The 25,944-nt window shown below is 48.6% G+C and overlaps 1 protein-coding gene across 9 annotated transcripts in view; it reads right to left on the bottom strand.

Annotated features, from left to right (window-relative positions):
- PPP6R2 (protein phosphatase 6 regulatory subunit 2) overlaps positions 1–25,944 on the bottom strand; it is a 75,929-nt gene that overhangs the window by 42,339 nt on the left and 7,646 nt on the right. For 6 of the 9 annotated variants that reach the window (NM_001206372.1, XM_021091044.1, XM_021091048.1 and 3 more), the window contains one exon: positions 13,679–13,808. The exons of 1 other annotated variant lie outside the window; for it this stretch is intronic. The gene's annotated coding sequence lies outside the window, so the exon portion shown is untranslated. Of the gene's footprint in view, positions 1–9,291; positions 9,439–13,678; positions 13,809–25,944 lie in introns of those variants that run through there. 2 more of the 9 variants (XM_021091045.1, XM_013993936.2) reach the window with 2 other exon arrangements.

Raw genomic sequence — 25,944 nt, forward strand, 5'->3', positions numbered from 1 at the left:
ATACGGGTTTGATCCCTGGCCTCGCTCAGTGAGTAAGGATCTGGTGTTGCTGTGGCTGTGACATACACCGGCAGCTGCAGCTCCAATTAGACATGTACCCTGGGAACTTCCATATGCCGCAGGTGCAACCGTAAAAAGAAAAAAAAAAAAAAAAAAAAAAAAGAAACACTTACAATTGAATAATAATAAAAAAATTACTCAAAAATTACTCAAAATGGAGTTCCCGTCGTAGCGCAGTGGTTAACGAATCCGACTAGGAACCATGAGGTTGCGGGTTCGGTCCCTGCCCTTGCTCAGTGGGTTAACGATCCGGCGTTGCCATGAGCTGTGGTGTAGGTTGCAGACGCGGCTCGGATCCTGCGTTGCTGTGGCTCTGGCGTAGGCCAGTGGCTACAGCTCCGATTCAACTCCTAGCCTGGGAACCTCCATATGCCGCGGGAGCGGCCCAAGAAATAGCAACAACAACAACAACAACGACAAAAAGACAAAAGACAAAAAAAAAAAAAAAAAATTACTCAAGTGAACTTAGGAGCTCCTATTGTGGCTCAACAGTAACAAATCCGACTAGTATCCATGAGGACGTGGGTTCGACCCCTGGCCTGGATCAGTGGTCGGGAATCTGGCATTGCTGTGAGTTGTGCTATAGGTCACAGAAGAGGCTTGGATCCTACGTTGCTGTGGCTGTGGTGTAGGCCGGCAGCTACAGCTCCAGTTCTACCCCTAGTCTGGAAACTTCCATATGCCATGGGTGAGTCCCTAAAATAAATAAAGTAATTAATTAAAAAAAATAAAAGTAAAAAGTGAGCTTAGGAGTTCCTGGTGGCTCAGTGGGTTAAGGATCCAGCGTTGTCACTGCTGTGCCTTGGGTTCAGTCTCTGGCCCTGGAACTTTCACATGCTCCGGCCATGGCCAAAAAAAATGAGATCAACTAAAGCAAAAACCAATGCTTTGAAAAAGATAACTAAATACATATTCTCACTTCATGCCCGGTGGGCTGGCCAGGCAGGCCAGGCAGCAGGAGGGGGAGTTCCAGGGCAGCCACGGCAGCACTCAGCAAGTTCACCTGTACCATCCACCAGCCCGACAATCCCACTGCCCCCGCCATACCCCAAAGAAACCCAAGGGCCCCCTACGAGGACAGGTGGCATTGTGGGAAGCCAACGTGGGTGCACCCCACACAGCCAGAGCCAGCACCCTAGACGGACACGTGACAACACGGGTGAAGCCTAAAGGGCGGGACTAAATGGGAAAAAGTAAGAAATAGAATCAGGTCCATGATACAGTCCATCTGTTTAGTTTTAGTTTTTTGTTTGTTTGTTTTTTGTCTTTTCTAGGACCGCACCCACGGCATATGGAGGTTCCCAGGCTGGGGGTCTAATCGGAGCTGTAGCCGCCGGCCTATGCCAGAGCCACAGCAACGCGGGATCCAGGCCGCGTCTGCGACCTATACCACGGCTCACGGCCACGCCAGATCCTTAACCCACTGAGCGAGACCAGGGATTGAACCCGCAACCTCACGGTTCCTAGTCGGATTCGTTAACCACTGCGCCACGACGGGAACTCCCCAGTCCATCTTCTGCACTTGGGAAATTTCACACATGCCCAATGGCAAGAGAGAACAGCGTACCGAGCCCTCGCGTGCCCCTCCCTCAGCTCTCTCACGGGAGTGCCCCCTCCTGAGCCACCACAGGGACCCCAGATGCCACCCCCTCTCCAGCCCGGGCGCACGGAACTGCCCGCCTGGGGATCTCAGGGGCCGACAGCGCCCCCTCCGCAGAAGCTGCGGGTGCCCGGGCGGCAGACACAGGTAGGCGGTGGCACGCAGACACTGAGCACATCCCGACCGGCAAAGAATAAACCAGGTGCCCACCGCTTACCTCCCCCAAATCTGAAACCAGAGTCCAGTCAGGGTTTCCACCCCAGGACAGGGCAGGGCGCTCCGGCTTCAGAGACCCCGCCCCACCCGTCTGCCCAGCAGCTTCCCTCCTCCACGGGCCCACGGCCCAAGGTGGCCCAGCTCGACAGTCCCAAGACACTGGGACTTCACTGGCTGCTAAGCTGCTTCTTTTAATCTAGGCAACTAACAGAAGGCTGCGGAGTTCCTGAAGTGACACCGCAGAAACGAATCTGACTAGAAACCATGAAGTTGCAGGTTTGATCCCTGGCCCCGTTCAGTGGGTTAAGGATCTGGCGTTGCCATGAGCTGTGGTGTAGGTCACAGATGCGGCTCGGATCCGGTGTTGCTATTGCAGTGGCTGTGGTGTAGCCCAGGGGCTGTAGCTCTGATTCCACCCCTAGCCTGGGAACCTCCATGTGTCGTGGGTTGCAGCCCTAAAACGCAAAAGAAGCAAAAAAAAAAGGTTGCCAACTTTTTCACTCTACCAAGCAAAAAGGAGGGAGGGAGGGAAAGTGAGGAAAGATAAAGGCGACACAAGGAGGAAAGGGTAAACCACCCTCTGGGACCTCCTTCCTTTCAGACAACAATGGCTTTTTAAATATCACATGTACTAAAATTGGAACGATACAGAGAAGATTAGCATGGCCCCTGTGCAAGGATGACACGCAAATTCGTGAAGCATTCCATATTTTTAAATATTTTAAAGTCTGTTTGTAAGCACAAAAGATCCAGAATAGCCAAAGACATCCTGAAAAAGAAAAATGGAGCTGGAGGAATCGGGCTCCCAGACTTAAGACTATATTACAAAGCAACAATCATCAAAACCATATGGTACTGGCACAAAGACAGAAATATAGACCAGTGGAACAGGATAGAAAGCCCAGAATTAAACCCACACACCTGCAGCCAACCAATCTATGACAAAGGTGGCAAGAATATACAATGGAGAAAGGACAGCTTGTTCAATAAGTGGTGCTGGGAAAACTGCACAGCCACATGGAAAAGAATGAAATTAGAACACTCCCTAACACCATACACAAAAATAAACTCCAAATGGATTCAAGACCTAGATATAAGACCAGACACTATAAAACTCTTAGAGGAAAACATAGGCTAAGCACTCTCTGACATAAATGACAGCAACATCTTCTCAGATCCACCTCTTAGAATATTGACAATAAAAACAAAAATAAACAAACGGGACCTAATCAAACTGAAAAGTTTCTGCACAGCAAAGGAAACCCTAAACAAAACAAAAAGACAACCCACAGAATGGGAGAACATCTTTGCAAGTGAATCAACTGACAAGGGATTCATCTCCAAAATTTATAAACACCTTCTGCAGCTCCATACCAAAAAAACAAACAACCCCATCAAAAAATGGGCAGACGATCTAAACAGACGGTTCTCCAAAGAAGACATACGGATGGCCAGGAACCACATGAAAAGATGTTCAGCGTCACTCATTAGTAGAGAAATGCACATCAAAGCCACTGTGAGGTACCACCTTACACCAGCCAGAATGGCCATCATCCAAAGGTCTACAAACAATAAGCGCTGGAGAGGGAGGGGAGAAAAAGGAACCCTGTGACACTGTTGGTGGGATTGTAAACTGGTGCAACCACTGTGGAGAGCAGTATGGAGATTCCTCAGAAAACTAAACATAGAACGACCATTGGATCCAGCAATCCCACTCCCGGGCATCTATCCAGAGAAAACCACGACTCGCAAAGACACATGTACTCCAATGTTCATTGCAGCACTGTTTCCAATAGCCAAGACATGGAAACCACCTAAATGTCCATCGACAGAGGAGTGGATCCAGAAGAGGTGGTACATAGACACCGTGGAATATGACTCAGCCATTAAAAGGAAAGAAATAATGGCATTTGTGGCAGCATGGATGGACCTAGAAACTATCATGCTAAGTGAAGTCAGCCAAACAATGAGACACCAACATCCAATGCTTTCACTGACATGTGGAATCTGAAAAAAGGACACAATGAACTTCTTTGCAGAACAAATACCGACTCACAGACTTTGAAAAACTTATGGTCTCCGGAGGAGACAGTTTGGGGGGTGGGAGGATGTGCTTGGGCTGTGGGAGGGAAATCCTGAGAAATTGGATTGTTATGATCATTAAACAACCACAGATGTGATAAATTCATTTGAGTAATAAAAATAAATAAATTGATTTTCTCTCAACTGAAAAAAAAATATATATCAAAATAAGAAAGCCATAGGAGTTCCTGCCATGGGGTTAAGAATCTGACTGCCGTGGCCTGGGATGCTACAGAGGTGGGGGAGGTTGACCCCCATCCCGGCACAGTGGGTTAAAAAAGCTGGCATTGCCCAGGAACTTCCACATTCCACAGGTGTGGCCATAAAAAAAGAAAAAAAAGAAAGAAACCTTTGAAAAAATTCACTTTCAAGAAAAGTTCACTCTTGGAGTTCCCGGCGTGGCTCAGTGGAAACAAATCCAACTAGGAACCATGAGGTTGCGGGTTCGATCCCTGGCCTCGCTCAGTGGGTTAACAACCTGGCATTGCCGTGAGCTGTGGTGTAGGTCGTAGACACAGCTCGGATCATGCATCGCTGTGGCTATGGTGCAGGCCAGCAGCTGTAGCTCCGATCTGACCCCTAGCCAGGAAACCTCCATATGCCGCGGGTGCAGCCCTAAAAAGCAAAAAAGAAAAAGAAGGAGTTCCCGTCATGGTGGAGTGGTTAACGAATCCGACTAGGAACCATGAGGTTGCGGGTTCAATCCCTGGCCTCGCTCAGTGGGTTAACGATCCGGTGTTGCCGTGAGCTGTGGTGTAGGTTGCAGACGCGGCTCGGATCCCGCGTTGCTGTGGCTCTGTCGTGGGACGGTGGCTGCAGCTCCGATTCGACCCCTAGCCTGGGAACCTCCATATGCCGCGGGAGCGGCCCAAGAAATAGCTAAAAAGACAAAAAAAAAAAAAAAAAAAAAAGAAAAAGGAAAAAGAAAAGCTCACCCTTGCTCATCTCACCCATACTCCAGACCAGCATCTAAGAATCTCTACTTACATCAATTACCACTGGCACCTGAATTAAAACTAGGTCAGTCAAATCCCTCATTGAGATTGACCATGTGCCTCACTAGCTCACATCGGGACATTTCTGTGCCATTAAAGCAAACATCCGTGTGTAACAACACTTCTGTGCTCGGGCCAGCTCGCCATGCCTTTCGAGAAACAACGGGATCGCATCGGCAGCCTCCCTCAGAGTTTACTGCGACAGTTTGGTTTAGATCAGCTAATATCACTGCCAAAGGAACTGGTGTAAAGTGATGCTGCAGAATTCTTTTCCAAACGTTTCTCATCCCCCAACAACAGGAGTTACCCTCGGCAGAGATGCCAGCAACCTCTTAATTGGCCTCACCTACAGGAAGACTCATTTTCCTTCCCCAGGTGACCTAGAGGCCTAACCACGGACAGTGCATGTTTTTTGTTTTGTCTTTTTAGGGCCGCACCTGTGGCATATGGAGGTTCCCAGGTTACAGGGTCGAATAGGAGCTGCAGCTGCTGGCCCACACCAGAGCCACAGCAACATGGGATTCGAGCCACGTCTGCGACCTACACCACGGCTCACGGCAACACTGGATCCCCAACCCCCTGAGCAAGGCCAGGACTGAACCTGAGTCCTCATGGATACTAGCTGGATTCGTTAACCAATGAGCCATGACAGGGACTCCTGGCAATGCATGTTTAGAGCAGATTACTGGCTCATGAACTGGCGCGTTGACTGGAGGCGCCTCTGGTTGTACCTGGAGCAGCAACACGGCACAAGGGTTCCAAGCACAGCCTGACAATGTCCTCCAGTCTATCTGGAAGCCAAGCAAGGTATTCCTATCCAGACAAATGAGAGAAACTTCAAGTTCTGCTTCTTTATCTACTTCTTCTGGTTAGCATAACCATCAGGCAGAAGGCAGCTTCCAAAGAAAAATGGAATCCACATGCTCAGGTAGTTCCAGGAACAGAGCCATTCAAAAAGGAACATTCCGTGCTGGAGGTTGCTAAGAGAAAATCAGAATCTGAATGCACCCTATAACCTCTGTGACCACAGATCAGCGGCTTTTTTAAAAAGACTTACAACCAAAGTCCTGGCTCTGCTGTGTGACCTGAGACCAGTTACATGACCCCTTATGCCCTGATGTCCTGACCTCTAAACAGGGGCAAGGAGCACCCTCCCCAGGGAGCTGCTGTGAGAACTAACTGTGCTGCCCCACACGGAGCCCAGAACGTTCTTTTCAGAGGTCCAGACTGCAAAGCACAGCAGAAACAGGGCAAGGTCACCTTGCCACAGAGGACGGGCTCAGCCACGGCCAGAGCAGCAGGACCTGTTCACAGGAGCCGACCGCGAGCCTCTCCCAAGGCCACTTTCAGCCGCATCACGCGGGGCTCAAACTAGACATGGCGGAGCATCTGCTGTAGAGAAGCAGCGACGCTCCCGAGCAGGAGGTGCTCACGCTCTCAGAGACCCAGTCGTTAACATTCACCAACACACCACTGCAGTTCTATCTGGTCTGAAAAAATGACAGTGTGAGTCCATGGAGGGCAGTGGACATCTGCACAGTCAGTCAATCAACAAGCAAGCCTATGTCTCTCCTGGGCAGAGTCCACTGGAGGCGAACGGGGTGGGGTGGGAGGGCCAGATGGGTAAAAATCTAAAACCACAAGTGAAAAGAAAAAATAACCACAAACATAAAGGTCAATTTATATGGTTATAAAGCACAGTTTACACACGTCTATGCTGAACCATCTGAGACTCCGGAAACACACAGTCTAAGCCCCGTCAGATGCAGAACCAGCCAGAACCAACCTCCAGAACAGGGCCGGGCTCCGCAGGTGCCGCACTCTGAGGGTCCCCCTGTGGGCAGTGCTTGTGCCAGTGCCCAGCAGACTGTGAGCTCCTTCACGGTTTTTTCTTTTTTTTAGGGCCGCACCCGAGGTATATGGAGGTCCAGGCTAGGGGTCCAATCAGAACTGTAGCCCCTGGCCTACACCACAGCCACAGCAACTCGGGATCTGAGCTGCATCTGCGACCTACACCATGGCTCACAGCAACACCGGATCCTTAACCTACTGAGTGAGGCTAGGGATCGAACCTGCGTCCTCAAGAATACCAGTCAGATTTGTTTCCACTGAGCCACAAGGGGAACTCCTGCTTTTCATTCTTTCTTGAATCTTAGTTCTTCCACTTGAGATCACTGTCTTCCGTACATTCTTTAGAAACATCTTTAACAAACAACTCATACAACTCAGTACCAAGGCAACAAATAGCCCAATTAAAAAATGGGCCAAAGGGAGGTCCCTAGTGGTCTAGTGGCTGGGATTCAGCGCGTTCAGGGCCATGGCCCAGGCTCAGCCCCTGTTCTGGGGACTGAGACCCCACAGCAAGCCGCTGAGCACTGCAGCCAAAACCAAAGTGGGCAGAACCCCTATAGACATCTCTCCAGAGGAGACGTACAGACGGCCAACAGGCACATGCAAAGATGCTCAACATCACTCATTATTAGAGACACGCACATCAAAACTCCAGTGAGGGAGTCCCCGCTGTGGCTCAGGGGTAGCAAGCCTGACTAGTATCCACAATGATGCGGCTTTGATCCCTGGCCTCGCTCAGTGGGTCAGGGATCCCGTGTTGCTGTGGCTGTGGTGTAGGCTGGCAGCTGCAGCATGGATTCAACTCCTAGCCTGGGGACTTCCATATGCTGTGGGTGTGGCCCTAAAAAGACAAAAACAAAACAAACGAAAAACCTACAATGAGGTATCGCCTCACACCAATCAGAACGGCCATCATCAAAAAGTCTGCAGGAGTTCCTGTCGTGGCGCAGTGGTTAACGAATCCGACTAGGAACCATGAGGTTGCGGGTTCGGTCTCTGCCATTGCTCAGTGGGTTAACGATCCGGCGTTGCCGTGAGCTGTGGTGTAGGTTGCAGACGCGGCTCGGATCCCGCGTTGCTGTGGCTCTGGCGTAGGCCGGTGGCTACAGCTCCGATTCGACCCCTAGCCTGGGAACCTCCATAAGCCGCGGGAGCGGCCCAAGAAATAGCAACAACAACAACAACAACAAAAAAGACAAAAAAAAAAAAAAAAAGTCTACAAATGATAAGGTCTGGAGAAAAGGGAGAGCTGCACTGTTGGCGGTAATGGGAACTGGTGCAGCCGCTATGGAAAAGAGCGTGAACGTTCCTTTAAAACCAAAAAGAGTTACCATATGAGAAGCAATCCCACTCCTGGGCACATATCCAGAGAAAACTATCATTCAAAAATATACATGCACCCCCGTGTTCGCAGCAGCACTGTCCACAGCAGCCAAGACGTGGAGACAACCTCCGTCTATCCCAACAGATGAGGGGATAGAGATGTGGCCCTGGAGTTTCCACTGAGGTGCAGTTGGTTAAGAACTGAGTTCTCCTTATGGCTCAGCAATAACTAACCCAACTAGGATCCATGAGGACATGGGCTCGATTCTTGGCCTCACTCAGGGGGCTAAAGAATCCGGCGTTGCTGTGAGCTGTGGTGAAGGTCAAAGACATGGCTCAGATCCGGCACTGCTGTGGCTGTGGGGTAAGCCAGCAGCTGCAGCTCTGATTTGACCCCTAGCCTGGGAACGTCTTATACACCGCAGGTGCAGCCCTAAAAAGACAAAACAAAAACAAAAACAATTTTTTAAAAAAAGAATATGACTGCTGTGGCTCTGGTTGCTGCAGAGGCACAGATTCAATTCCCTGCCCAGCACAGTGGGTTAAAGGACCCAGCACTGCCACTGCTGCAGCTCGGATCACAGCTGTGGCTCAGATTCAATCTCTAGCACAGGAACTTCCATGTTCCATGGGTGTGACCATAAAAACAAAAACAAAAACAAAACCCAAAACAACAGCAACAAAAACAAGATCTGTTGGAGTTCCCGTTGTGGCTCAGTGGTTAACAAACCCTACTAGTAACCATGAGGTTGCAGGTTCGAACCCTGGCCTCGCTCAGTGGGTTAAGGATCTGGCATTGCCGTGAGCTGTGGTGTAGGTCGCAGAGACGGCTTGGATCCTGAGTTGCTGTGGCTGTGGTGTAGGCCAGCGGCTATAAGCTCTGATTCGACCCCTGGCCTGGGAACCTTCATATGCTCAGGCTGTGGCTCTAAAAAGATTAAAAAACAAACAAACAAACAAAAAAAAACAAGATGTGGTATAGACACAATGGAACATTAGTCATAAAAAGGAATGAAATAAGGCCATCTGCAGCAACACGGACGGACCTCGAGACTCTCAGACTAAGGGAAGCAAGTCAGAGACAAATACCAGATGAAATCATTTATACGTGGAATCTAAAATATGACACATATGAACTTATTTACAAAACAGAAACAGACTCACAGTTGTGGAAATCAAATGGGGCGGGGGTGGTGGTGAAAGGACGAATTAGAAGTATGGGAATGACAGATACCCTCCACTGTATATAAAATAAATCCAAAAAGGATTTACAGTGTAGACAGGGAACTATATTCAATATCTTGTAATAACCTATAATGGAAAAGAATCAAAAAAAGAATATTACATTCTTGAATCATCTCACTGTGTATCTGAAATTGCTTGAATCACCCGAATCACTTCTCTGTATACATGAAATTAACACAATCTTGTAAATGAACTATAGTTCAATTTTTTAAAAAATTATTTTAAAACAATTATCTTTAGTAAAGGTCTGCTAATGATAAACTCAGTTGTTTTCCTAAAAATGTCATTTCCACCTCACTCTTTTTTTTTTTTTTTTTTGGTCATTTCTAGGGCCGCACCTGCAGCATATGGAGGTTCCCCGGCTAGGAGTCTAATCGGAGCTGTAGCTGCCAGCCTACACCACAGCCACAGCAACGCCGGATCCTTAACCCACTGAGCAAGGCCAGGGATCGAACCCACAACCTCATGGTTCCTAGTCGGATTCATTAACCATTGTGCCACAACGGGAACTCCCACCTCATTCTTAAAAGAGACTTTTGTCTAATATAGTTAGAAGATAGCAACTTTTGGAGTTTCCGGCATGGTGCTGCAGAAACAAATCCAACTAGGAACCATGAGGTTGCGGGTTCGATCCCTGGCCTCGCTCAGTGGGTTATGGATCCGGCGTTGGCGTGAGCTGTGATGTAGGTCGCAGATGTGGCTCGGATCTGGCATTGCTGTGGCTGTGGTGTAGGCTGGCAGCTATAGCTCTGATTGGACCCCTAGCCTGGGAACCTCCATATGCTGTGTGCGCGGCCCTAAAAAAAAAAAAGAAAAAGATAAAGAAACTAGCGACTGTTACCAGCCATATACACACCCCACACTGCCTAACCTCTGTGTGTTCCACTGTTTTCGCTACGCTTCACTCCGGGTGATTTCTCCTGTCCTGTCTCTTCAGGTTCACTGGTTTTCTCTTCAGGATATAGGACCTGACCTTAAACCACATGCTAAATTCTTTATATGAGGTTTTAAGTAAAGAAGTTATACCTGGTTCTTTTTCAAATACTATACGTGACCTTTTATAGTTTACTACAGTATTTTTATTTATTATTTTATTTTTTATTTTTTTAGTTACAAAACAATTTTTTATTATGATGAAAACTTCGCAGCTTTCAAATGTGCAATAACATTATTATGAACTGCAATTACCATACTGTGCATTGCATCCCGACTTACTTATTTCTTTTATAAATGTAAGCGTGTACATTTCAACCCCCCCTTCACCACTACCAGCACCACCGCCACTCCACCTCTAGCAGCCACCAATCTGTGCTCTGTATCTATGAGCTTGGTTTTTGTTTTTTCATTATTTTTTCCTTTTTTGGCTGCACCTGCAGCAACTACTGGTATTTTTATTTCTTTAATTATTTCTTTTAAATTAAAGAGCATGCTTAGTTAACAGTTTGTTTCTGATAATCCCCAAATCAAAAGTCTTGGAAGGTCTGCTTCTCCTGGTTTTCATACATGGTGCCTTATTTCCTTGTGTGCCTGGCCAGTAATCTATGTACTTAAAAAATATCTAGGATTTCCCTCACAACTCGGTGGGTCAAGGATCTGGCATTGTCACTGCTATGCCTCTGGTTACAGCTGTGGCCCAGGAACTGCCCCACACCACAGGTATGGCCAAAAGTATACATACACCCACAGGGAGTTTTTGCATTTTAGGGTTTTCTGGGGTTTTTTTTTTTTTTTTTTTTTTGCTTTTTTTGCTTTTTAAGGCCACACCTACAGCATACAGAGGTTCCCAGGCTAGGGGTCTAATCAGAGCTACAGCTGCCGGCCTAAACCACAGCCACAGCAACGCCGGATCCGAGCCACGTCTGTGACCTACACCACAGCTCACGGCAACACTGGATCCTTAACCCACTGAGCGAGGCCAGGGATCGAACCCCTGTCCTCATCAATTCTAGTCGCGTTTGTTAACCACTGCGTCACAGTGGGAACTCCAATTTTTTGCATTTTAGGATGATGGTAACTTCCTCCAAAGAGGTTTTAAGTTTGGTCCCATGGATGTTTGAAGGCATTACCAAACCAGAAAACCTTCAATTCATGTTTCACGTCCTAGAACTACCAGGCAATGTAGACCTGGGCTACACGCCCTTTAAAGGTCCATCCACTGCCACAAGCTTTTTTCCCCCTGCTACGTTTAGTAAAAGATAACCAGGTGGGGGCCGGGATGACGTGAGGAGGTACACTTCCAGTTCACCCTGCCTCCGAGGACGCCGACCGCCAGGCCCCACTTAACCGAGAAGAGCCCCCTTTAAGCTCTCTGCACACTGTGAGAACTGGACATCTCCCCTGCAGAGAACAACAAGGCCTCTGAAATCAAAGCCACACTCTGTCCAGACCAACAAATGTCCTGAGGCCAAGGCAGAGTCCATCCTATCCTGATTAAATCACCTTCTGGGTTATAATTCTGTTACATTTTGGTCTAAAACTTGCCTGCTCTATTGTCAGTCCTTTGGTTTTTCTTTTGGCCACACGTGAGGCACGTGGAAGTTCCCAGACCAGGGATCAAACCCAGGCCCCAACAGCGATAATGCCGAATCCTTAACCGCTAGGCTACCAGGGAACTCCTGGTTTTTTTTCTTGAATGCAACAATTTTAGTTGTTTTTTTTTACAGGGTAAGGAAATGTGGGGTAGTAGGTTGTGCAAATACCCAGCCCAACATTTACCAAAAGCACAGAAAAACTGTGCTGTTCTTCTGCAAATATACCTGACGCACAACATGTACTGAAATGTACATTCTCTCACCACACGGAGGAACTGCTCTGCTCTCTATCGGCCTCTACTCAAGCTAAGGAGACCTAGCTCAACCTCACTTAAGGCTTTTTTGTCTTTGCTGCCGTACAATTTCAATGTAGGAGTGTGAGTTACCTTTTTTTTTTTTTTCCTTTTTGGCCTCCCCAAGGAATTTGGAGTTCCTCAGCCAGGCGTCAGATCCGAGCTACAGTTCGACCTACACCACAGCTGTGGCAATGCCGGGGATCTTTAACCCACTGTGCCAGGCTGGGGATTGAAGCTGCATCCCAGCGCTGCCGACATCACCGCTCCCGTTGCGACACAGGGGGAGCTCGGGGTTTCCTCCTGTTTACACTGCTTAGGACACAGAGTGCTTTCTAAAGCTACGCTCTCTCTCTCTCGCTGAGTCAAAGCTACTAACACTTTGCGTAACGGCTCTCCTCCTCTTCCCACTTTTCCATCCTGGGCTCCAACTGTGTTTTTCAGGACACGCACCTCACCCTCCACTTCTCTGAGTGCCACTTCCCATCTCCCGTCTCCCGGCTGCACCCGGGAGAGCCTCTTTAGGGATATATTCCAGTTCACTACTTCTGCCTTCAGTCATGTTTAATCTGTCTAATCCACAAGTACTGAGTTTTTTATTTCAACTTTTTTTTTCATTTCTGAAAGTTCTAAGTGGATCACTGTGACACTTCGGTTTTCATTACTAATTTTTATTCCATTTTGTATTTCTTTACACACTTCACGCATTATCACATATACTGTGTCTGAGTACTGGACGCCTGCACTCGCTGGGGCACCTAATCATGCCCACTCCGATCACAAGGTGTGTGTGCGTGTGCTCAAGTTTGCTGACATTTAATCAGTGGAGTCCTGAGGGCCTACACTGAGTCTGCTTTGCTCTGAAAAGGATTTACGCTTTCTTCAGCAAGGAGCGAAAGGGTGCTATCTCTTCTTGTCCTCTCGGCCTCTGAGCAGTTAGCTTGCGCCAGGGCACTCACAAGAGGTCGCGCATCTGTCATTTACCCAGCCTCTCAGTGGACGGCAATGGGAGGCCTTTCAGGAGCACCTACCGCTGCAGGAGCACAAGTCCCCCCATCCCACCTGGCAGGTGGAGGCCTTCCCACAGGTAAGGCAGGGCATGGGCCTCTCTACACACGCCCAATGCACCCGTTTTTATCTGGATTACACTTGGGCTTGGAGGGACCAAGGCACTTTTTCGCAACACGGCATCTCAAAACCAGACACAGGAGGGTCAAAAAAACCCCAGGAGTGGCATTCCCACCGTGGAGCAGCTGTGGCCCAGGTTGCAGATGCGGCTCGTATTCCATCCCTGGCCTGGGAACTTTCATAGGCTGCCAGTATAACCAAAAAAGGAAAGAAAACAAAACCCACAAGTCAGGAAACTCTATGCACATCTTCAAAACTGAAATTTTTTGCTGTCATCCATCTCTGAATGTCCACTTATACAGCATATTTACGCAAATTACACAATAAAGTAGAATCAAACAAAAATTATCTTACCTTCCGTGGAAACTTCTTGTTTAAACTTTGTATTTAGGCAAAATATAAAAACATTTGGGATTTTTTCTTGGCGTATATGCAACCTTAAGAAAAATATTTTCACTCAATAGAAGATTTATAATCTCTTCACCTGAAAAATAAGAGGGAAAAAACTTAGGTTCTGCTTTTGTGAAGTTAACTTACCAAAATGCTAAGGAAAAGAAAAACAAGTCGTTGTCTTTACTTACTAATCAAATTTTATAATCAGGGGTCTAGAAACTTCCTTGCGTTTGACTGTTCTAGAGACGGGTACCAATGATACACACCTGTCCTACGTCTGTTAACTATTAACTACCTCAACGGTTAGAATACAAGGACATGAGAAGGCTCTCGGGCCTGAAGGTGTCCAGCTTCATGCCCAGACACTACCATCAGCAGGAAACACAGACCCTGGTGGCAAGGTGACCAGGCCGCTGACCCTGGTCGCGAGGTGACCGGGCAGCTCACTGATGATCCATCGCTACGTCAGAAGAGGAGAACTCCCAAGCGCTCCTGGTGGGTCTCAAAACACCCTTCCAAACAACATGACTAGTGGTCCTTGCTGAGATGACTGCCTTCAAGACATGCAGCAAAAACGAACCAGTAGGGCCCAGAACTGTTTATTTTGTGTTTGCATGGATCATGATTTTTAACTTTTGAAAATTATACTTTAGCAATAAGGAGTTACCATTCTGAAACATAAGAGCTTTATGAGACATAATTATCAAATGTAATATTTAGATCTTGTTTGGGTCCAATTAAAACAGATCGACTAGGAGTTCCCATTGTGGCGCAGCAGAAACAATCCAACTAGGAACCAAGAGGTTGCAGGTTTGAGCCCAGGCCTCGCTCAGTGGGTTAAGGATCTGGCATTGCCATGAGCTGTGGTGCAGGCTGGAAGCTGTAGCTCCGATTCGACCCCTAGCCTGGGAACCTCCATATGCCATGGGTATGGCCCTAAAAAGACAAAAAAAAAAAATCAAAAATAAAAAAATAAAACAAATCAACTGGAAGAGCGTGTGTGTGTGTGTCTTTTGGGGGCAGCACCCAAGCCATATAGAGGTTCCAGGCTAGGGGTTGAATCGGAGCTGTAGCTGCCGGCCTCCACCACAGCCACAGCAACGTCACATCCAAGCCGCGTCTTGGACCCGCACCACTGCTCACGGCAATGCCAGATCCTTAACCCACTGAGCAAGTCCAGGGATTGAACCTGCGTTCTCATGGATGCTAATCAGATTCGTTTCCACTGAGCCACAAGGGGAACTCCTGGAAGAGGGTATTTTTCAAGCTGCTGGAGAAATCTGAATAGGGACTGGTATTAGATGACACTACAATTCTCTTCTAAAATGACATGATAGCTATATTTTTATTTATTTCTTGGCTGTGCCTGCCACACACAGTTATAATACGCATGTTCAAGGACTTAAAGCAGAATAGAGAGAATGAGTGAAAAAGTAAAATCTCAGCAGAGAACTCAAACTACATAGAAAAACAAAAATGACTATTCTACAACTGAAAAAATACATCTGAAGTAAAAATATATACTGGATGAAGTTGATGAAATTGGAGACTGAAAAAGAAAGTGTCAGTAAACCTAAGATAAACAGCAACCAATCAATCTGAGGCAGCAGAAAAAAGGTTTTTATTAAAAATGAATAGGGGAGTTCCCACTGTGGCACCGGGTTAAGAATCTGACTGCAACAGCCCAGGTCACTGTAGGGGTGCAAATTCGATCCCCAGCCCAGAGCAGTGGGTTAAAGGATCCGGCATAGCTGCAGGATGGCACAGGTCACAGCTTCGGCTTGGACTCGATCCCTGGACTGGGAACTTCCATACGCTGTGGGTACAATATAAAGGAAAAAAAATGAAGAGAGACTCACTGAACTATGCAACAATATAAATTGGTCCGCCATGCGTGCAACTGAAATCTCAGAGGAATATGAGAGAATAGGACATAAAAATACATGAAACTACAGCCAAAAATTTCCCAAATTTCGTAAAAGAACCTCCTAAAAAAGTATCACACAGAAGTCTCACCCCATCCCTGTGCCTTCATCCTGCTCGCTTCCTCTCAATGTATCTTTATTAATTTTCTGCTTTACTGCTTCATTACAAATGTAATTTTTCATTCTTTCCAGCCCTTCCTATATAAAATGTAACAAACTACAAATTCTATTCTGTACCTTGCTTGTTCCACAGAGGTCTTCCTTACTCTTTTCTTTTTAAAAAAGAAACATTGTTACTAACCTCAAATACCATACAGAAATGTACACAAATCATAAGCGAAGGCACTACATTTTCACAAAATAAACCCATCCACGCAACCACCATCCAGTTCAAGGAACTGGATGACCAGCAGCCAGAAAGACTCAAGTTCCAAAAGGTGCTGACCATTGTCCTGACCTGAATCACACACTAGACTGACTCTCCGTGTGACAGCTGTACAGGGCTCCGTATGTGCACTCACTCCTGGGATGGACAGACAGGTGTTTCTAGTTTTTCTACTATAATAGTTCTGCAATGAATAGATTTTTGCATAAGTCACTTCATATTTTTGCCAGCATATCTTTAAGACAGATTCCTAGATATGTGATTCCAGATCCAAAAAATAGAAGCATATAAAAATTTGCAAGATACAGACAAATCCTCTTCCAGAGGCATTTTACAATTCTGCATTCCTACTGCCAAGAAGACAGCCAGCTTCCACACAGCCTTGTCAAAAGAATGTATGGTTCCATTTTTGGATTTCTGCCAATATGTAGGAGAGCCAACCACCCTGGTCTGCTGAGGACTGAAGGGTTTCTGGGGACAGAGGATTTTCCGCGCTAAAACCTGGACAGTACTGGGAAAAATCAGGATGGTTGGCCACTCTACCAATATAATAAATAAGAAACAGTATCGCACTACAGTTTTGTGTTTTGGCCACATCTGAGGCATGTGGAATTTCCTGAGCCCAAGCCACAGCAGTGGCAGTGTTGGATCCTTAACCCCCTGAGCCACCAGGGAACTCCTTTTTTGTATTTTTTATTATAAAAATTTCTAAGCATCTATTCAACTATATAAGAATCATTTTTCCTTCTTTTCCATAAGCTCTTCCTATCTTTTGTCCATTTTTTTTCTAAAAGGTTATTTTATTTTTATCCTCAGTTTCCATGAGTTCTTTTAAACGTCAAAAATAAAATCTTGGAGTTTCCATGTGGCTCAGCAGTAACGAACCCAACTAGTATCCATGAGGATGTGGGTTCAATCCCTGGCCTGGCACAGTGGGTTAAGGATCCAGTGTTGCTGTGAGCTGTGGTACAGGTTGCAGATGAAGCTTGGACCCCACATTGCTGTGGGTGTGGCGTAGGCCGGCAGCTGCAGCTCTGATTCAGCCCCTAGCCTAGACACTTCCATATGCTGCTGGTGCTGCCCTAAAAAATAAAATAAAATAAAATAAAATTCCTTTGCTGTGACATAAGTTCAACATGTTTTTACATTTGTCATTTGTCTTTTGACTTTGTTTATGGTGATTTCTGCAATGCAGTTTGTAGTTAATGTAATCTATTTTATCCGCTTTCTTTGGCTCCTAGATTCTGAGATGGCAAAGTTTTCCTCACTCCCAGGTTATAAAGAAACCCACCTTGCTGGGCTGGTTTTTTTTTAATTAAAGTATAATTGAGTTACAATGTTCTGCCAATTTCCGCTGTACAGCAGAAGCACCGTCACACATATGCATACATGCCCTTCCTTAGAGCATCATGTTCCACCCCGAGAAACTGGATATAGTTCCCTGTGCCATACAGCAGGACCCGACTGCATATCCATTCTTTTTTTTTTTTTTTTTTTTTTTTTTGTCTTTTTTGTTGTTGTTGCTATTTCTTGGTCCGCTCCCGCGGCATATGGAGGTTCCCAGGCTAGGGGTTGAATCGGAGCTGTAGCCACCGGCCTACGCCAGAGCCACAGCAATGCGGGATCCGAGCTGCGTCTGCGACCTACACCACAGCTCACAGCAACGCCGGATCGTTAACCCACTGAGCAAGGGCAGGGACCGAACCCGCAACCTCATGGTTCCTAGTTGGATTCGTTAACCACTGCGCCACGACGGGAACTCCTGCGTATCCATTCTAAATGTAACAGTTTGCATCGATGAACTGGGGTTGTTTTTGTTTTCAGTACTTTCATATAGTTTCATCTTTTACACTGTGATCTGATTTATTTGGAGAAATTATTTTATGACATATATTTGGACTATATGAGAGTTGAGAGAAGAGAGACTAGTATGAAATACCCACCTTCAGATCTGTGATAAACAGGACTGTGCTCTACAATGCCTGCGTCTCCATGACAGGCATACATGCTCCCCTGCAGAATGCGTCCCAGGGGCCCGCCCTTCTGTCCACTAGTTCCTGTCTTGGTTTAAGCATCTTCTACTCAGTCTAACGTATTCATCTGCAGGGAAATACGCCCAAGGGAGGCGATTCTCCCAAAACCAGCAGCTACCCGAGGGAGCAGAGGAAGCCCAGGAAGGAAAAGCAGGTAGGACGAAAAACTGTTTTAACATCAGACGTTACCCACCAGGAAGAGCAATCAGTCTGTCTCATCAGAGAACTGAACCAAAATGTGAAGGAAGAAACTGCTAGACTCGCTGGACAGACTCCCCAGGGTTTAGCAGAGTAAGGATGGCCAGCCCGCCACAGGCCAAAGTTTAGCTTTACAGCTCCTTCTGGGAAAAGGAATGAAAGGTCTGAAATGTATATAAAATGGAGAGATAATGTTAGAAGATCTGGGCTTCCTGTGGATAGTACATTAAAACCATCAGATCACCACCTGCTCAGTTTTCCTACCTTTAAAAAAAAAAGGTACCTAAATCGAATCACACTGCCAGATGTAACAATCTTTTTGTGGGAAATACGGAAGAAAGGAACAAGTCAGATAACACAAAAGGGGAGTTCCCGCTGTGGCACAATGGGATCAACGGCCTCTTGGGAGCGCTAGGTCGTAGGTTCGATCCCCAGCCTGGCACAGTGTATTAAGGATCCAGCGTTGCCACAGCTGTGGCTTAGGTTGTGACTGGGGCTTGGATCTGATCCCTAGCCTGGGAGCTCCATATGCCTCAGGGTGGCCAAAAATGAAAAATAATAATAATACTGCAAAAGGAAGCAACCAGACAAATCCAGATCTGGGAGCGTTTACAGGACAAATAACCCAATTTCTTCAACAGATCAACGACACAAAGGACGGGGCTGTAACAAGATAAAGATTTAAGAGACATACAACACAGGATACTTAGAGCCTGGCTCAAACCAACCAACTACAGAAGACATTCTTGAGGCAATCAGGGTGAAGTGAGCATGAACTGTGAAATGGCATTATCTGACAATTTCTGGGATTGGCCTTTAAATACACCAGGAAAGAAAGCTTGGGAGGCGGGGAGACAGGTAAAACGGTGGTAACTGTTGAAACTGCATTCCGGGTGGGCAAAGGCTTCTCGCACACCTGTCTCCACCAGCGTGGGTGTGCAGGAAGCATGTGTGGCACCCAGTCCAAGGAGTCTGCCCAAACAAGCCACACTCAGAGTCACGGGTGGTCTCTGACAGGAGGTCACCAAGCCCGAGAAGACCGCTGCCTGTGCTATGCAGACCAGGCTCTGCCAAGCGCCCCAAAGCGTGGCTTGTCCTGGCTGTGGGAGGCCAGGCTCCTCCAGCTTCAGATGGCGCGCACCCAAGCAGTCCCTGGAAAGTGGACACTGAAGGCTCTCTAGGACACACCTCCCGAGCTGGCCGAGGCTCCTTGGTGAAGCAGTCCTGGGGGCTTCCCAGGCCACCCCCAGGAAACAGGTGGTGGACATGTCAGCCAGCAGAGTGGGAGCTGCTGCCTCTTGACTGTCTAAGCGGACCGTCTAGAGGACTGGGCTGGGCAGCACGTGCTCACCCAACAGGGAACCGCAGCAGGGCAAAGGCTGACCCTCAAGCAAGGATCTCCTCCACCCCCTCCGCCTCCTCCCTCCCTTACTTGCTACGCTGACAACTCCTCCAGAGGCCAGGCCCATGGTCAGGAAACAAAGAACCGACCCAACGAGGGGCCAGTTCCCGCTGCAGCGCAGTGGCTGAGCATCCAACCCACTGCAGTGGCTCAGGGCCACTGACGGGATGTGGTTTGATCCCGGCCGGTGCACTGGGTTAAAGGGTCTGGCGTTGAGGCGTGGGCTGACGTTCCCATTCAGTCCCTGGCCCAGGGAACGTCCACCTGCCACGGAGGACCTTCGAGCTGGGTCAGAAAGAACTCCATTTGACAAGGCTTCAGGACCAGCCCCGCTCTAGCCTACCTCCCCTCGACGGTCACCAGGGGGAACTGGTGCCTCAGCTCAGACTGCGATAACAAACCACCACAGGCTCTGACAGTTCTGGAGGCTGGAAGTCAAGGCCAGAGGGCCAGCAGGGTTGGGTCTGAGGAGAACCCTCTTCCTCCCTCCGTGTCCCCGCACACAGCCTTCCTCAGTGAGCACACGAGAAGGGAGAAACACCTCTCTCTGCCTCGTCTTATTAGGCCGCCAGACCAGGATCCCACCCACATGGCCTCCTGTAACCTCTAACACCTTCTGAAAGCCCATCTCCAAATACAGTCACACTGGGGGTTAGGGCATCAACACATAAACTTTGGGGACACAATTCAGGTCATAGCCCAGGACCCCCAAGAGGGTCTCCTGTGACCATATCAAGAAAGAAGGTGACAAAACCAAAAAGTGGAAGCAAGCCCAATGTCCATCCACAGATGCATGGATAAAGCAAATGCAGTCAACACGCACAGAGGAATACTACTCAGCCTGGAAAAGGAAGGGCCTCCTGACACAACTGTCTGAGGCGACAAGGTGCGTGAGCCCTGCGGCTGGGATGTGGAGCGGAGCTGGCAGGCTCAAGAAGCCACATGCTGCGTGATCCCACCTCTGCGAGGTCCCTGGAGGGGTTGACTCAGACAGAAAGTGGGAGGACGGATGCCAGGGGCTGGCGGAGGAGGATGGGGACAGAATTTCACGGGAACAAAGATTCAGTTTGGGAAGATGAGAAAGTTCTGGAGACGATGGTAGAGGTGGTCCCACAAGAGCACGAAGGGACTTAGCGCCGCTGAGCCGTCCACTGAGAAATGATTATGATGATAAATTTCATGTTATATACTTTATTTATTTATTTATTTTGCTTTTTAGGGCCGCACCCACAGTATATGGAGGTTCCCAGGAGTCAAATCGGAGCTACAGCTGCCAGCCTACACCACAGCCACAGCAACACCAGATCCAAGCAGCATCTGCAACCTACACCACAGCACATGGCAACGCCAGATCCTTAACCCACTGAGCAGGACCAGGATTCAAACCTGTGTCCTCATGGATACTAGTTGGGTTCGTTACCACTGAGCCACAACGAGAACTCCTAGAACAAGTTTTTTATTTAGAAACCTCATATAGTTAATACTTTGCTAGCAATTTAAAAATCCATTTCTCTACTAGAGAATAATATATACAAATGTATGCAAAAAAATTTGAAATTCTAAAGGAAAACACTTTCGAGCAAAATAAATAAATGAGACCAAGTTGACGGGAAAATGGCAGAGAAAAATTGGACCCAAAACAAGCGCCAATGAGGGTGCTGCTGCATCAGACCCCTCCCTGGCCAGGCGGAAGGGCAGCTGCTAACAGCTGGGCCGGCTGCCCCTCCCCCCGCAGGTTCCCAGCTCCTGACTCTGCAAGTGACCCCTGAGGAAGAACAGCCAAAAACTATGAGTGATGCATGAGGACTGTGGCCGGAGAAAAAGAAAGCACAGCTTAGGTACCCCTCCCCCCAAAAATGGAGCTCCCATTGTGGCTCAGTGGTAACGAACCCAACTAGTATTCATCAGGATGCAGGTTCGATCCCTGGCCTCGATCAGTGGGTCGGGGATCTGGCGGTGCTGTGAACTGCAGTGTAGGTCCCAGATGCTGCTTGGAAGACTGGGAACTTCCATATGCCGCTGGTGTGGCCCTAAGAAGCAAAAAAAAAAAAAAAAAAAAAGCACAGCTTAGGCTAACTCCAGGTGCTAGGAAAGACGAGGCCGGCTTTACTCAAATGTGAGTGTCCTAAACCCGTACACTCTGGAGCAAGAGCCTGTCTCGCTGGGGCAGCAGAGAAGCGCTCGTCCTGACTGCCAGTTCTTCAGTCACATCCCGACGCAAGGACCGCAGTGGGCAGCAGAGGGCAGCAGCTAAGTGGAGGAAAACCAGCAGGAGCCGGACAGTAGGGAGTGAGGCAGCAGCAGAAGCCCACGGGAAGGAGTGGGGACAGGCCCTCTCTGGTCATCTACAGTCCTGGAGCGACACAAGGCAAGGGGATATGTCTGCCAGTTTCTTCAAGGAAAGCCAGAAACTCAGAATTTTTTAAATTTCCAAATCTGCAAATGTGGACAATTAGTTTAATTTTTTTTTTTAATACCATGCGGGCCTATGAAGAACGCTCTGCTAGGGAGCCAGCCAGCCTTCGTGCCCCCTCCCCGGCAGGAGCTGTGAGGATAAGGCAGACCCTCTGTGGTGCCTGGCCCAGGCCTGGCACACAGTAGGACCCATCACCTGGCAGTGGGCTGGAATGTCATCGTCCCAAGAACAGCTCAGTGGCTACACAGGACTGGGGCTTCAAGCTCCTGAGGCAGTGCCTCTCCTCTCAGTGGGGAGTTCAGCCAGCGCCCCCCTCAAAGTCTTGGAAAGGTGATTTCAACACACCTGAGCTCGGGCCCTGGCAAGCCGAGTGGGGTCTTGAGGTTAATTAACGTCGGCTCTAGAACTTGAAGCCAGGTTTTCTTAAGAGCTTCCTCCTGGCTGTTGGGTGCGTTGACGAGCACCTACCACCTGCTCGCCACCCATAATCTCAGCCACTCTCCCTGGTTAAGGGCGGGGCCCGCCGGCACTATGAACACACACCTCCACACTCCAGCCCCTGGCCTTCTCTCCTGGAGACACGGACCGAACAACAAAGAGCCCATCAAGGCAGCAAACCCAACCAGCCACAAGGCCGGGTAAGTTCAGTTTCTGCCACCGAGCCTCTGCCACCTTGAAGCAAGTGTCCACGCCCATGTGATATAAGCAAAAGTGTGACGTAGTGACAGAGACCTGTCATGACGGCCACCACTGGTCTAAGACAGTGGCCAACACCAGACGCTTCCCTGGGGCTCAGGGAGAAAAGGAATCAACAACAGGGAACCAGAGACACCCCACAGCAAGGCCCTGGTGCACACACACCCCAACACAACAGATGAGACAGACGGACAGTGCCCCAACCACCGGCTCTCAACACTGCACTCCGGGGAGAAGGAGGGCGAAGGGCGGGTGGGGCACACTCCGGGCGGAGACTCTTGAAGGAACAGTAACGGCAGAGCAGACAAGCAGTAAAAAGCACTGCTGAACAGGCAGAAAAGAGCCCAACAAGCAAGAGCCCGGCAGAAAGCCGAGAACAAACAGGACTAAGTCAAGGAACACTGGCTCAACGGTGACACTGACCCCAGAAAAGAAGTAACAGGAGCTGTCACGGGAACCTCACTGCGTGCTGGCACATGAGCCCGGCACAACGCAGTGCAAGAGGCAGTCTGCCAACAACCCTTGTTCACAGGTTAAACTGCAGAGGCCCTGGCACTCTCAGGACCAGCCCAAGGCCACAAGGTTAATTAACATCATCTCTAGACCCTGAAGCCAGGCTGTCTGACAGCGAAGTCCATGTTCTCAACCTCCGCGTGCTACCAGATCCTGGCCCAGGTTCTAGTCAGAGGAGAAGCAGCAGGGATGACTGAGACAGAGGGCACTAACACGCAGGCTCCACCCAGGGCTGGACAGAGCCGAGAAGGACAACCTTCCAAACAGAGCGGTCAGAGGCTTCCACGGTGGGCAGCAAAATATTCTGGAGTTAGGCAGTGGCAACGGTGCACAACCTTGCAAATCAACTAAACCCCAATGAACTGTGCCCTTTATTTATTTAGTCTTTTTAGGTCCGCACCTGGGGCCTATGGAGGTTCCCAGGCCAGGGGTCCGATCAGAGCTACAGCTGCCGGCCTACACCACAACCATAGCAACACCAGATCCAAGCCGTGTCTGCGACCTACACCACAGCTCACGGCAACACCAGATCCTTAACCCACTGAGCGAGGCCAGGGATCAAACCCTCAACCTCATGGTTCCTAGTCGGATTCGTTTCCACTGTGCCACAACAGGAACTCCAAACTGTGCACTTTAAAAGGGTGGATTTCAGAGTTCCCGTCGTGGCTCAGTGGTTAACGAATCCGACTAGGAACCATGAGGTTGCGGGTTCGATCCCTGGCCTCGCTCAGTGAGTTAAGGATCTGGTGTTGCCGTGAGCTGTGGTGTAGGTCAAAGATGCAGCTTAGATCCCGAGTTGCTGTGGCTCTGGCGTAGGCCGGCAGCTACAGCTCCAATTCAATGCTTAGCCTGAGAACCTCCATGTGCCTCAGGTGTGGCCCTAGAAAAGAAAAAATAAAATAAAGTAAAAGGGTGGATTTCATGGTACGTGAATTATATCTTAATGAAAATACGCAGAGTGGGCTGACGGTGGGAGTCCAATTCTTGAAGAGGCCACAGAGGAGATGAGGCCCCATGGAGCCTGATCTCAGCAGGGAAGGCCGAGAGCTGGTACCGACCAGGGGAGAGGCATGCAGGCTGAGCATCCTATCTGCGAGCCTGGGGTCTCTGGTTCCTGGTCAGGCGTCCCAGACCCCACCTCCCAGGCTGGCCCTGAGGGTCAACAGGGGCAAAGCTCCGTACTCGGGCCAGGCCTGCCATGAGCTCCACGCCAGCCACAGGGGAGATGGGGCTCCTACCAGAGCTGTCTGGTCCACTGCCTGGCTCAAGGCTGAGCCCCACCACCTACCAAATGAATCAAGCTTCTTAAACCCTCTGGGTCTCCCCGGCTGTAAAGCGCAGGCACGAGCACACACCTCGCCCCACAGGGTACTGCCACCTTCAAGGCAGCCGTACAAGGAGCTCATTGTGTGCCTGTCAGACACAAAGTGCCCAGAAACAGCGACTAAGTGGCAGTCGGGGAACGGGAGTTTCCATGACGAAATCTGCTCAAGTTTCACTTGACTTGGTTTTTTGGTTTTTTTGGTGTTTTGTTTTTTTTTTTTTTTTTTTTTGCTTTTTAGGGCCTCACCCACAGCATATGGAGGTTCCCAGGCTAGGAGTCTAATCAGAGCTGGCAGGTTCATTAACCACTGAGCCACAAAGGGAACCCCTTACTTGCTTTATTTTTTTCTTTCTTTTTTTTTTTTCTTTTTTTTTTTTTGGCCGCACTCACAGTATGTGGAAGTTCCTAGGCCAGGGATTAAACCCAGGCCACAACAGCGACCCAAGCCACTGCAGGGACAAGACTGGATCCTTAATCTGCTGAGCCGCAAGAGAACTCTAAGTTTTACTCGCTTTAATTAATGACCACAAACCCCAAGCACACATTAAACACAGACCCAGCAGCCCTCCTTTCTCTCTCCCAGGGCTAGTTTCCCTCTCCTAAGACACTGGGACAAATTCGAGATAGGCACAAACTCCCTACAGCTCCTCATCAAAAAGTGAGGTCTTTTTTTTTAAAAAAAAAAAAAAAGGGAGTTCCCGTCGTGGCGCAGTGGTTAACGAATCCGACTAGGAACCATGAGGTTGCGGGTTCAGTCCCTGCCCTTGCTCGGTGGGTTAACGATCCGGCGTTGCCCCAAGCTGTGGTGTAGGCTGCAGATTCGGCTTGGATCCCACGTTGCTGTGGCTCTGGCGTAGGCCAGTGGCTACAGCTCCAATTTGACCCCTAGCCTGGGAACCTCCATATGCCGAGGGAGCAGCCCAAGAAACAGCAAAAAGACAAAAAAAAAAAAAGAAGAAGAAGAAGAAGAAGAAGTCCTCGCAGCAGGTTAAGGATCCAGTGTTGTCTATGTGGCAGGGTGGGTTTGATCCCAGTGCGGGAACTTCCATATGCCGTGGGCATAGCCATTAAAAAAAAAGGGGGGGGAGCTGCCGTTGTGGCGCAGTAGAAACAAATCTCACTAGGAACCATGAGCTTTCAGGTTCAATTCCTGGCCTTGCTCAGTGGGTTAAGGATCCGGCATTGCCGTGAGTTATGCTGTGGGTCGCAGATGCAGCTCTGATCCTGCATTGCTGTGGCTGTGGTGTAGGCTAGCAGCTGTGGCTCCAATTCAACCCCTAGCCCAGGAACTTCCATATGCCCTAAAAAGCAAAAAAAAAAAAAAAGAGTAAATGC

Source organism: Sus scrofa, chromosome 5 (genome assembly GCF_000003025.6).
Source record: "Sus scrofa isolate TJ Tabasco breed Duroc chromosome 5, Sscrofa11.1, whole genome shotgun sequence".
In the NCBI taxonomy this organism is placed as follows: Eukaryota; Metazoa; Chordata; class Mammalia; order Artiodactyla; family Suidae; genus Sus; species Sus scrofa.